Source organism: Euprymna scolopes, chromosome 1, assembly GCF_053919585.1.
Source record: "Euprymna scolopes isolate OS-2025 chromosome 1, ASM5391958v1, whole genome shotgun sequence".
Classification (NCBI taxonomy): Eukaryota; Metazoa; Mollusca; class Cephalopoda; order Sepiida; family Sepiolidae; genus Euprymna; species Euprymna scolopes.
In genome coordinates, this window is record NC_136482.1 from 13,551,122 (window position 1) to 13,564,735 (window position 13,614).

General features: G+C 31.4%; 1 protein-coding gene across 8 annotated transcripts in view; it reads left to right on the forward strand.

The window, feature by feature from the left end:
• Positions 1 to 367: 367 nt before the first annotated feature.
• LOC145280297 (protein NDRG3-like) overlaps positions 368 to 13,614 on the forward strand; it is a 186,449-nt gene continuing 173,202 nt past the window's right edge. For 4 of the 8 annotated variants that reach the window (XM_080132252.1, XM_080132221.1, XM_080132254.1 and 1 more), the window contains exon 1: positions 368 to 785. The gene's annotated coding sequence lies outside the window, so the exon portion shown is untranslated. The remainder of the gene's footprint in view (positions 786 to 13,614) is intronic. The other 4 variants (XM_080132217.1, XM_080132177.1, XM_080132248.1 and 1 more) reach the window with 1 other exon arrangement.

Sequence of the window (13,614 nt, forward strand, 5' to 3'; positions counted from 1 at the left end):
GGTTAATTTCTCAACTGTATTTCCTTTTATAAAATGCTTTATGTTTCTATATACTTTGCCTCCCCACGAGGGCAGAGTTAGACACCAAGGTCGTTTTTTAATGTGGAGGAAGTAACAAAAATTAAAAATTGTCTCAGTCGTGAAAGATTTCTCCTTCACTAACTGAGAACAAAAAATTGAAGTGTAGTATCAGAACAGATACTACACTTTGATCTTGCCCCAAAGTATGTTGCCAACAGTAATGTTTATCGCATTTTTTTTTTTTTTTTTTTTTTTTACTTTTATCTCAATCCAAAGTACTTTATTTTGGAGAGCTGAAATTTTCCATTTAAAAAAAACAACTTTGTGTCTAACTCTGCCCTCGTGTGGAGGCAAAAAAAATGATACTGCCGGGCAATAGCGTGTAGCCATATATAGTATATTAATATTTTTAGTGGTTGCGCATTTAAACGAGCAAACATATGATATTATCTTTTTTTTGTTGTTCGCGATTTATAACATGTTAACAACTATTTGGAAAAGAAATACGGAAATGAATGGTTGTATGAGAAACAATGTATTTTTAAAATTATTTCATTTTCTTTTTTTTTATGGAAGCATATACGTGACATAATGTTTCGATTAAGAGTTATCTCCCCCTGCTCACATTTTGATTGGCTGATTATTTTTATTATGGGATGTCGTCATCATTAGACGCACTTCGTCAGCAACAGTAGTAGACTGCTGTACAACCCCCTCCTGGTATTACTCATTTGTTTACTAATTCCAAGCACATTTTTTCATAGGTAAGTTCCACTATTTTTACAGCATGGTTTATTGCTGCATATTATTAATTGTTTACTCCTTGTCGTGTACTTTTAATTCTGCATAATAATAAATAAAAAAATGGGTTCTTTAAAAGCGATTTATGTCTTGAGTTCCTCTTGGTAGTCGCGTACGCGTCTATTTTCCACTCTTTCATTTTCTTCGTTATATTTTGATTTAAAATGTATTTCAATCATGGGCTATTTGTTGATATTTATTTAAATTTCTTTTGGTCAATTTTGGCTTATTTTTTTAATTTGTTTATTTAATAAAAAAAAATGGATATTTGTTGCATAAGTCGTGTAGTAAGAATTGAGGAGTTTGATAGTAGTAGTCAAGGAATTCCACAGAAAATCGGAAAAACATGTCTGGAAATCGATTTCGGAACTTTCTGATTTATTGGTAATGATAATGATAATAATAATAAAACCAGCTTTCTTTCTCGTCTAAGTATTATTGTACCTATTTACAATGCCTCCCCACGGGACAGAGTTAGACACCAGGGTTGTTTTTTAATGTGGAGAAAAGGTACAAAAAAAAAAAAAAATTGTCTCGGTCGTGAAGGAAGGACTTCCTCCACTGAAAGAGAACAAGTAATTGAAGTGCAGCATCTGAAGAACATATACTACACTTTGATCTTGGTTAAGTATTATTGTAGTAGAAATCTTTTTTTTTTTTTTTTCCTGATTCAATCTGAATATCTGTTTCTTCTTTTAGTAATATTAAATTTGGTTTGTATAGGTTTTCAGCGTCCTAAATTCTCTGGTTCTGTGGTATAAAGTTTCAGTTTAGGTTGTCACCAAAAAAAAAAAAAAAAAAAAAATCGATTCAGTCCCGGAAATGACCGAAATAGTTTTTTACGATTTGAAAATAGCAAATATGTAAAAAAAGCATGCGAAGAGTTAGCGTTTTGTTTTTTAGTCCCCTCAAAAAATAAATAACGGCAGACCTGAACGAGAACCCCCCCCCATATTAGTGTCCAATCAATAATAATCCACTGAAAAAATTGCAAAAAGTCGAAAGCCATTCTTAACATGGGGAGATTGGGGATGTTTATTCCGAAAGCCGTTCTTAGGGGCGAAGTGTCAAGTGATTCTCGTTGCCTAAATAACTTCTACAGTTTATGGACTGTGATGGATGGACTAATAACGTTAGTATTTGTTAACTATTTTGTACTTTCACATAAGTTAAATAAACAAAAGTTGCTGTAAAATTTAACTTGAAAATCCTAACTAAAAAAAAAAAAAAAAAAAAAATACCGCGGCCCGTAAACTACATAAGTACCGGAAAAAAAAAAAAAAAAACTTCGGCACTTCTGCAGTTTAACATTTCCAAGCAAGTTTAGAAAGCTATTCTTATGGAGGGGAAAGGGTTTCATTAACTTTTGCGTTGCGCGGACGTCACTTTAAAAAAATAGAAACCTTGTGGATATTAAAGTGCACTAGGGTCCAAACTTCTTTAAAAAGTAGTTATTCAAATCGTAAACTATTTGTATCATTTCCGGGACTGAATCCGTAAATACTGAAGTCCCTTCAATAGCCATTCATTACAAGTACCTCCATTCTTTGTTTTTCGATTTTTCTTTCTTTTTAGATAGAATTTACTTTGTGTGCGTGTACCTGTTACATAAGAGTTAGAATTACTAACTTCGTAACTATAGGTATTGGTTTTCCTTTAATATTAAAGTTAGCAAAACTATACTAAGTTTCATCAAAAATATATATATTGAATTATTTTTACTTTATAGCATCTTAACTTTAAAACTACAAATCGAAAATCGTTGGGACGCTGAAAGCGTACAATAACCCTCAGGTGTTCTGTCTTAAAATGTGCGTCAGTTTCTTATTGTTAAGAAATGACTCCGTTTTTATGGTTTACCGCCTGTTTATTATTTTTTTATTTAACGTGGAATTTAAGAACTAAAACAAATATTGCATGATTTGTAACGGTTTTAGTATATTCGTTTTTTAATTTGTTTTACTTTTTTTTTTTTTTTTTTTTTTTTTTTTTTAATTATTTGTTTCAGTTTAGAAATATTGAGCTTAATTCCGTGAAGGTCAACATTTTAGTCTTAAAAAGAAAAATATTACTTAAAGAAATTGATTCTTATTTAGAATTCGACTTGATTACTAAAAAACAAAAAACAAAAAAAACAAAGGGTAACTTTTTTACTTGATTTCCACCTTAATATTTTCCTTTAAAGTGCCGACTTGGAGAAGTTTTCGGGTATGCTAAAAACAAATATCGCATTTAAATTTACTGTGAAAAAGTAGTTTTCCAGATATTAAGCAATTCAATTCCTTATGTTAAAAGTGGTGGTCATTGTTGTACGCGCGGGCGCGCATATTTTTGGAGGTGGAAACCAAGGAAAAATTTACCAAAGATACAGAAAAATCTTTAATGTACGTACCCGTCGCGTAACGAAGATGTCATATTCCAAAACTCACGTAAATTGATCAAGTATAGAAAATGAAATTTTATTTCAAGGCGCTGTTTTTGATCCGCCATTGTTTATAAATAAGGGGAGACAACTCAATTTGGAATATCGAGATGAAAATAAGCCTTGTAATGAATACAATTTACTCTTAAAATCGATTTTCAATGTATAAAAAAAATGGTTGATCAATTTGATTTTTTTATATTAAAATATTGATGTCTTATGAGTACGTACGTCGTATATCAAAGATATTTTTAAGTCGAATTTTAAATTAGAACTAAAAATTCGATGCTAAATTCGAAAATCGAAATAATTAATTTCAAATAAAACTAATAGTATCGATGTCGTAATGAACAAAAAAATACGAAAACCGATAAGGTGTAAAATTATTAATGAAAACAGTTTTTGAAGACAATTAGCGAAAATTGAGCTTTGCTAAATCGGCTTAAGTTTTATTCCCCCCTTGTTACAATTCGAACTCAAGTTTTTCTTTTGTTTTTTAGCAAAACGCGATTTTCATTAATAATTTTCTACCTTATCGTTTTTTTGTTTTGTTTTGTAATTTTTGGATATTTTTATTATTGTGACATGAAATTCTATAAATATCATTAGTTTTACTTGAAATTCAATATTTCAATTTTGGAATTTTGCTCTGACGACGAAGAAGTACGAAAATTCTATCATGCGTTTTATTTAATTTTTAATTTCCTATTCTTTTCCCCATTCATTCTTTTGTCCTAATTTAAATAAACAAAACTTTATGATCATCATCTCTTTTAATTAATATACCTTTTCTCTTATTTTTTTTTCTAATTTATATAGCTTTAATTTAAATAAATGTTTTAGTTCTTTTATTTCGTCATGCAATCCCTAAAGAGAAAACCGATTTTTGATATCGTTTTTTTTTTTAAATCATTATATATATATATATATATTTTAAATCACAAGGAATCCCTCGATGGTATGCCCCAGTTGCCCCACTTCCGTCTTCAAATATATATATATATATTTTTTTAATAATCTATCAAGTGAATTAACTTAACTAATGAAACTGTAATTTTGATTATTCGGGCTACTAATCTCCTTATTTCGACCGATGTAATCTTCGACCTTCTTCAGGCACGTCTTTTCAAATTTGGAGAACCTGTACGAAATTTTCAATGTCAGCTTTTATTTCATCTACGGAGGTAAATTGTCCTCACTCCGCCAGCCATGAATAGAAGTTAAGCTTGTTATTCTTAGTAAATAACTATTGAATTTTCTACCTACTGTCACTTAGAACTGGTTGCTCCTATTTACTTGCCTCCCCACGAAGACAGAGTTAGACACAAGGTCGGTTTTGTATGTGGGGAAATCCAGCTCTCAAAAAGGGGCACTCTGGATAGGAACAAATTGTCTCAATCATGAAGGATTTTACTTCACTGACCGAGAACAGAAAAGGTGAAGTGTAGCAATCAGAACAGGTACTACATCATGTTCTCCATGTGGACATTTCTAATATGGATGTTGAGAGACTTAAACCTAATCTTGTCTTAATGTGTAAGATTACTGCTTAACATTATCTAAAGCTGTGAGTGTGTGTGTGTGGTCCAACGGTTAAGTATTGGTTAACCATCAGTTAAATAATAATCTGCTTGGGGTTAAACGCCCAGTAATCTAAATAAAGCATTCAGTTCAAAAAACGATTGACGAAAAGTCCATCAGTTTAAAAAGATACATTTGAAGAAGATCAGAGGCTATATCGGCCGAAGCGTTTTAAAAGATGAGAACAGTAGTCGGAAAAATTCTTGGTACTTAGACTGCCGAAATAATAACGTTATTATTTAGAAACCCATACTTAACAGGGAGAAGGGGGACTTTTAAAAAACTATTCTGCAATTTCAACTAACATTTAATAAACAGATGATACCGTAAAAATTGAATTTAACTTGAAAATCTTATCTAAAAAAAATAGCATGGTTCTTGTTCTGCATACCAAAATGAAACGGTAAAGAGAAAAAAAAACAAAACAAAAAACAAACAGTACTAACCATACCATAATCACTTTAAGTAGTTACAATATATTTTTCAATTTGATTTCCTTTTTTATTTGATTGTATTTAAGGTGTTTAGATTAATTAACCTGTTGGTAACCAGTCAAACTCCAAAATATCATTTTCTAGTAGTAAATGTTTCTTGTATTCAGAAAGCAGACTACAAATTATCACGAGACCGAAAGTGGAGTTTCTCTCTCTTTCGAGATTCCGTTTATTCACTCACCGTAAACAAATGTTTTGTTTTCCGCAATTTCGAAAGAGGAAATTTAAAATTGCTAAGATAATGACGAGAGAGAAAAATGTTTTTAATGTCAAGTTCTCAAATAAAATAAGAAATGATTCGCTTCTCCATCATAAAATTTAATTTTTCATATTCATAAATTAAAAAAAAGAGGGAGGCATTGCCAACTCCAATCGTCAAGTAATCTAAAATTACTTTTATATCAATTAACATAAATGAGATAGAGCTGAAATGGAAATCAATTTGATTTTAACTCGTGAAAACAAAGATTGTATTTCTTTTCTCACAAAGGAAAAGTTAGAGACAAGGTCAGTTTAATCTGAAGAATCCAGCTCTACCCTCTGAAAAGGGATACCGGGTTAGATTGTCGTTTTCGGTTGACTACAAAAATAACCTGGTTGGTCCTGTCGGCACTTCCTTACCATTGAGGATAACCACTTCCGGACTTCCCTCTCTCTAAAAGGAAGAGGTAATATCTGGGATAGTGGTCTGCTCTGCTGTGACAAGTATAAATATAGAAGCACATTGCCGCAAGATTGCTTCCCTGGGCGTTAGTCATCTTCAAGCCTAATGTCAATAAACATTTGCCACAAACGAAACCGGTTTCATAAGTCATCAGATTTTATTCATTCCGTCTATTATTTTCAATCCTCTTATAATATTCTTCATCATTCAGCTTACAGTCCATGTTATTAACTCTTTTTCCCTAAGTGGCTTTTAACTCTGATAAATGATGATGCATGCATTTACAAAAGAAGTCTAGACTTTGGAATTCCCTTCCTGCTAACTGCTTAACTGTACTGAGATGCAAAAGTCCAAATGCAACGTAAACCAACACCTTAATCTTTTATAGGCATGGCCCCAATTAGTAGCCCCTTACATCCAAGTGGCAATATGCCTTGTTTCGGGCGAAGGAGAGAGAGAGAGAGAGAGAGAGAGAGAGAGAGAGAGAGAGAGAGAGAGAGAGAGAGAGAGAGAGAGATATCGCGGCCATAGAGAGAAAAAAAATGTGTTTAGGTATTTGTTTTTAAAATAACAAAATTACTTTTACTTCCATTGCCACGATCTTTATAAATTACCGAAAAAGAAAAAAACTTCCCCAAGAGGTACTTCGAGCGAGAACAAATATAGCCTTATTCAAACTGGTCGGCATTCCCAGTGATAACACCTTAGGTGACAAACAATAAACCTATCACACCTGAGAACAGATGCGCAAGGGCCTTGCGCCGCAAGGCCTAAGAGGATAGTCTCCTGACAAAGAACAACATTCTTGCGATCTCTAGGATCGGTCGAATGAGTTTCATGTCGGGTATTGTATCATTAATCAAGTGAAATAAACAATTAGCAGATGGTGACTCGTAAAAATTAAAAAGAGAAAAATAATCAGTATTCTCACGAGGTTACAGGGGTGTTTATTGGGGGCTTTCTCTATTTCTGTAATCTTCTTAAAATGAAAGTCTTGTTAAACGATACCCCCCTTCTCCTCATACACCATAAGGGCAAAAATAACTGACTACAATTGTCGAGTTTTAATTTATTTTTTATGTTAGGGAAAACTTGACACCGGGACTCCCCTCGAAACACTCAGCTAACCTCTCTACCGGTCGGCTATTATTATTGACCCCCTGACCTTAACCTTTAAGAATTGGGACATACAACGTTTGCCCTCTCAGGTAGACATTTATATGCTTCTCGACCCAAATATTCTCAAAGTTACAAATGTAGTAGTAGTAGTATCAGTTGTTGTTGCATTCCTGTTGCATCAACAGTGACTACAAAATTATCATGTGAGGCTAAAAAGGACACACACACACACACACACACACACACACACACACACACACACACACACACACACACACACACACACACACACACACACACGTGCGCGCGCGTGGCAATTATCAGTTAATCTGACGTATTCCTGGGGGAAAACTTGCCATAATTATGTTTCTGTACAATTACTAAGCTCTACTCGTATATTGAGTACTGTTGATACACATATATGTAATATATTACCTTATATGCATATGAAACTATCACACACACACACACACACACACACACACACACATATATATATATAAGAAATAAGAAAATAGATGATAAAAATAAAACTGAATAAATTACAATATTTATTAATCTATTAACTTCAAACAAATGTTTGAATTTAATGGATTAGTAAATTATTGGGGGCGGGATAATAAAATACATGAATATGTGATTTACTATTTCGTTGATTATAGTTGTACATATCTTTTTACTTCCGTTTTTGTTTCCCATTTTTTTTTTTTTTTTAGGATTATAAAAGTTTGGATTAGTATGCTCCCTTTGGTTGCATATGTTTGCGAGTATGTAAAATGTTAGGAGGATGGTATCCACAACCCTCTGTTAAAGATTGAATTAATGCTTGGAAGGATGGCCATATGACTACAAAACAGATACCCTTCCAAAAATGGATGTAATACTTGGAAAGGTACTACCCCCCCCCCTCAACCCACCTCCTCTCTAACAAACACAAGAAGGTAATCCCTAGGAGGATAGTAGCATGACATCAGAATGGATACTACACTACCCTCCCTCCTTGCATCTGAATTAAGCATAGAAAGGTAGTTGTGAGGGTTGGGTATGAGTTAAGTAACATCACTACTTGTTAACATAATATATACCAGTCACAGATCCGTCCTGACAGAGACTAGGCCATTTCATTAACCTTTTATCCGTCAGATTGTGGCATTAGTTCTGTGTAGCCAAAAGAGATCAACGTTCCAAGGTCTTCCATCCTTTTCGAAGGAGTTGGTTAATTGTTAACTGCTTGAGGTATCAACACCGGGGAATGCCAACAAGGTTACCTAGGCAATTTTTTAGAGGCCAGACAAGTTTCTAGGGCTGACCTTCACTCCTGATCTAAAATGGAACACGTACATCAGATCTGTTGCCAAGATCTCCAGAAAATGGTTAGATCATTCTCCTGCTGATGCAATCGGTCTGTATGAGCCAAGTACGTCTTAGGATGGAGTACTGTTGCCACATTTGGGCAGAAACTGCTCAAAGCAACTACTCTCAAAAATTTTCCCCACTCTCTAACTGTGCCTAAATCCAAACACAGATTCCATGAACAAAGCTTCTTTCCTAGAGCTGCCCACTTGTGGAACTTTGTTCTGCTGGCCTGCTTTCTGGCTGACTACAACATGGCTGTCTTAAAGTCTAATGTAAACAAGTTCTTGTTGAGCCGTCCCCTTAAATAATCAAATTATACCCAATTTTCACCACTAACAATTACTACGTTGTTGTACCTGTGACCACTATCCACTCTTTAACCCTTATCCTAGAGTGGCCTTTGGGTCTTGATAACTGATGATTCCCTTGTTAAAAATGTGTCATATGTCTGGGACACTGACTTATTCTCCTTTCCAGCTTTATGCTACCTGGGAACGATGTAAATATCGAGTGTTTCCTACTTGAGCATGACTTGCAGAGTTCTGGTCCCTTTTATACTCCACTCCAGTTAAAGTAACCTCTTAGCTAGTTGAGTGAATGAGCCGTCCAAAGCATTCCATAATCACCATGATTTTGTTTTGTTTCTATTTTTTGCTAATAGAGATCCTTTAAAATGACCACTTCTGACTTTTATTTTGATCCTGATCCAATTGTATTTTTTTTTTTAATCTTGAAAGGATATCATCCACTCCTCAACACCATCCCTATTTCATTTCTTCCTCTTTAAATCCCATTCCCATTTAGAGATCGACTTTTGTTTAAATAAACTGGAAAACAGTGGGCAGTCTTAATTTTAGAAAATTCTTTTTTTTTTCTTTGGTATTTGATATTTTTTATTGTCTTGCTTCCCATCATCTTTCAATGTAGGTGTGTGTGTGTGTGTGTGTGTGTGTGTGTATTATATATATATATATATATATATATATATATATATATAATACATAATGTGTATTATATATATATATATATATATATATATATATATATATAATACACACACATATGCTATGAAAATATGCTTACGGCAATAAAGCTACACAAAGGCTTCTGTCTTTCATCCCAATAGGAACTTGGGCTAAAATGCATGGAATTCATGTTGCTGTGTGTATATACATAATATATATATATATATATATATATATATATATATATATATATATATATATATATATATATTATTAAGTAAAGTGATTTACAATTTAAAAATTAAAAAATTTTTTTTTAAATTTAAAAATCAAATTTTAATTAAATTAAAAATCAGTTTCATAAGAAGGAACAACAACAAAGTCAATTATCTGTACGATCGTTTCGGAAATCCGTGCTTTTTATTTGTGGTATACATGAAGTTATGTAGAACAATTATATATAGTTTTTTTGGTAAGCACGGTCTCCTCATCAGCAAATTTAGGAGGATTTTTATTGAATTTAAAAGACACCATAAATAAACCTATCATTAAAAGTAAGGCAGATGAATCTGAAAAAATTGAAATAAAAGGTTTGGATTTAAAATTTATAAGAAAATTAATATAGGTTATAGATAGAAATGAGTAGAAAAAATATATTTTTTGAATTTATATAATAAATTTGATTTAAAAATATAGGGATAGTTACCTTTTAGTTTTTCTTTTTTTGAAATCAGGAACTGTGTTTAAAGTAGTCATTTAGATGTTTGCTATAGCTTTTTATTTTATTGAATGATGAATTTTAAAAGGGTGACGCTCGTGCAGTAAATTGTTTCCGTTAGCGTATTTTGATTTAAAGACGCTACAGTTAATATATATAGAGAGAATATTTATTTTGCAAGTTTTTAAGGGGAGATCATTGTCATGTATTATTGACTTTATTTATTATTTGATTTACAGGTCTAAAGGAAGTAATTGGTCTAACTTAATTTATTTAAAAAAAAAAAAAAAAAAAAAATTGTAATCTATTTTTACTAATGAGTAATTTTTTAATGATTTAAGGTGGTTTATATTTATTGAATTTAAACCAACGTTTATGATTACATGTCAGAAGCTCGTGTCTTGAATTTACTAGTTCGGTTGTATTTTTTATATCTTCATATTTTAAAATTTTTAGGGTTTCTTTTGTACATAGTGCACAAAATTTATCTCCTGGTTTATATGATTTGCAAGTCTCAATTATTTGCCATTTTAAGTTGAAAGAAATATTGCTATTTTTTAGTTGCCAAATATAGTTGGATAGAGTAGTTTGGTTTGATAGAGAGTTATTTTTAAAAGAATGTTTGTGCGTTGAAATTCTATGTTTTATTGGGCCAGATGTGGAACCAATATATATTACCACTTGATTATTGTGATTATTTTCCGTCTATTGTTGGATTATTATGTGGTGGGTTGATTAGTAATTGATCGGTAGATTGATTTAAGTTGGTGTTATTATTTAATCTGGTAGTTGAGTTATGGCTGTTAATAGGTTCTTGTAGATTTGGAGTTTTTGATACTGTGCAGCTATAGATAACATTTTTAATTTTACATGAGCCTTGTAGGGGACATTTCTTTTTTCTTCTACAGTTACAGTCCGATGTATTTTGTATAGTTGTATTTTGTAGTTTATTAATTTTCTTATTATTAGAGCTAATTATTTTCTGATGAAGGTTAGGCATAGTAGAGTAAGAGACTTTAATTGTGTTCTTATTGAAAATTTTATTATATCTATGGGGGGCTTTAAAGTTCTTATCTAATATTTTTTTATCTAATATTTTAAAAAATTCTCTGGCTATGTTTGTTTCTAGGTTTTTGGAATACGGGGGGTTGAACCATAGGATCTCCTTGTTTCTATTCTTACGTTTACGGGTTTTAGTTTGCTGTTTATTTGTATTATTATCTAATATTTGTAGTTTGGTTTTATCTTTTTTAGTCTCTTGGTTATTTTTCTTAACTCGTATACGGGAAGACATTGCCATATTATATGTTATTACGCTCTTAATAGGTTTATTTTTAATGCAGTTTATGTTTCTATCATTTTCATTTATGAATTTAATTTGTGAATTATATCCAGAGTTTTTAAGGGCTTCATTATAGTATTTTTCATTTTTGGTAAATATTGATTTAGTAGAAGACAGTCTAGAAATTCTTAGAGCGATATTGGGAACTATTGATTTTAATATTGCAACGAGCATTTCCTGTATTTTAATTAAACTAGTAATTTCACTGTTACATTAAAATAGACTTAGCTCTTTAGACTATTATTCTAATCTCCTTTAAATTATATATATATATATATATATATATATATATATATATATATATATATATATATACACACACACACACATGTTTATTTTAGCTTGCTAGTCAATAAGATTGTTTATTATTCCCTTCCATGGTTTAATGTTTCTATTAGCCAGTGGCAGGGCTTCACTCAAACAAAAGTTTGGCTGACTTTTACTTCCTCTTCTTTTGTTCTGTTTTATATAAAAGTGACATACCTCTTTTTTAAAAGAAAAATTTGTGAATATGTCCAATTAACATGTAATCTTATATTAACAAATGTCTGCTTAGAATATTGTTTCTATCTCTATTTTAAATTTTAGCTTAGTTTTTATTTTTTATTTTTTTCATGTATTGTTATCCTAAATAAAAGTTTATTCTATCTGTACAGTTGTTTGCTATTTCACTTCTACAGTTTAATAAATTTTAGGATTCATTAAAATTTAGAATTTCAAATTAATAGCTATAAATATATTTACATTACTGACAACCTTGCTTTATTCATGTATTGAGCACATGTAAGGTATATACTGAAAATCGATACATAAAATATAACATTTCATGTGGATGCATGAAATTATAATAAAAATAAATTAATTTATAAAACTCACTATGTCTGGATGTCTATTTGTCTCCATTTGTTTTCAAACTGCATCTCCCCCAAGATGCAAGATCGCAGAACAATACAAGGTGAGTCAAATGATAGCATTTTTTGTGGACCTTTCTTTTATGGGTTTTAACCGGTAAAATTAGCTGCTAAGGAGTCAAAATTGAAAAGAATTAGAATTTGGCAGGTGTAAGTCAATTAAGCATGCTATTTGTATGCATGCGCAATTTTATACGTTAAAGTCAGTTTAACCATTTCTTATCCATTTGACAATTGTTCAAACTATAACAACTAACATAGGAGTGCTAAATGTTTTGTTTTCGATTTTAGCTGATGGCACCCAAGTCATATTTTTACTTTTGAAATAGCTACTATATATTGGGTACAATATAATAATTAATACAAAATTTGCATTAATTGAAATATATTTTAATGTATTTTATGACTTTATGCAGAGTGTCTTGCTAGTAATTATATATACATTATTGGTCGGTAGAGTAAATGTGATTGTTGAAATACAAGTGATGAACAAATAAAGAAGCAACGAATGGTCAAAATGAATGTTACAAATTCTGGAGAATTTAATGTGGACAGAGTATCTCATGGTTCCAACAAAAGTTTGTGTCCAAAATACCATTACAGTTGCAGAGTTTGATACGATTACGGCAATGATATAGTGAAAACAATCAAGATGATGGAACCAGTCTGAAAATTGTAAAAAAAATAACGAAACTTCATCCCAAAAATTCAAACAAACATTTCTTTGACAATTTATTAAAATTTTTGAATTGATATATATTTTTTTATTGTAATATTAGAAATTTCCATTTTTTTTTTTTAATCGAAAAGAAAATTATCCAATTGATTTTAATAAAAGAAAAGTTCTCTTTTTTTCTAAAATTATCAAATTTAAAAAACAAAACAAAACATTGTATGCTTTGCATCTCGTATTATTTTTTATTTTTTGCCAAGTGAAGGAGGGGAGTCTCTATTTACTTGCTTCTCCACAAAGGCAGAGTTAAACACAAGGTCAGTTTTTAATGTGTGAAAAATCCAGCTCCCCAAAATGACACTCTGTATTGTGTTTATCTCCTTCCCACAGCAGGGAGATGTGACGCAAGGTTGAAAAAAGTGAGATTTGAAGTGCTAGTGCTTTAGAGGAAGAACACTGGCCTGCAGAAAAAAATACCTAGGCAACCCTGTCAGCATTTCCTGGTAAGGGTGCATCAAGCGATTATTTATAAACTAACCCTCCTCTC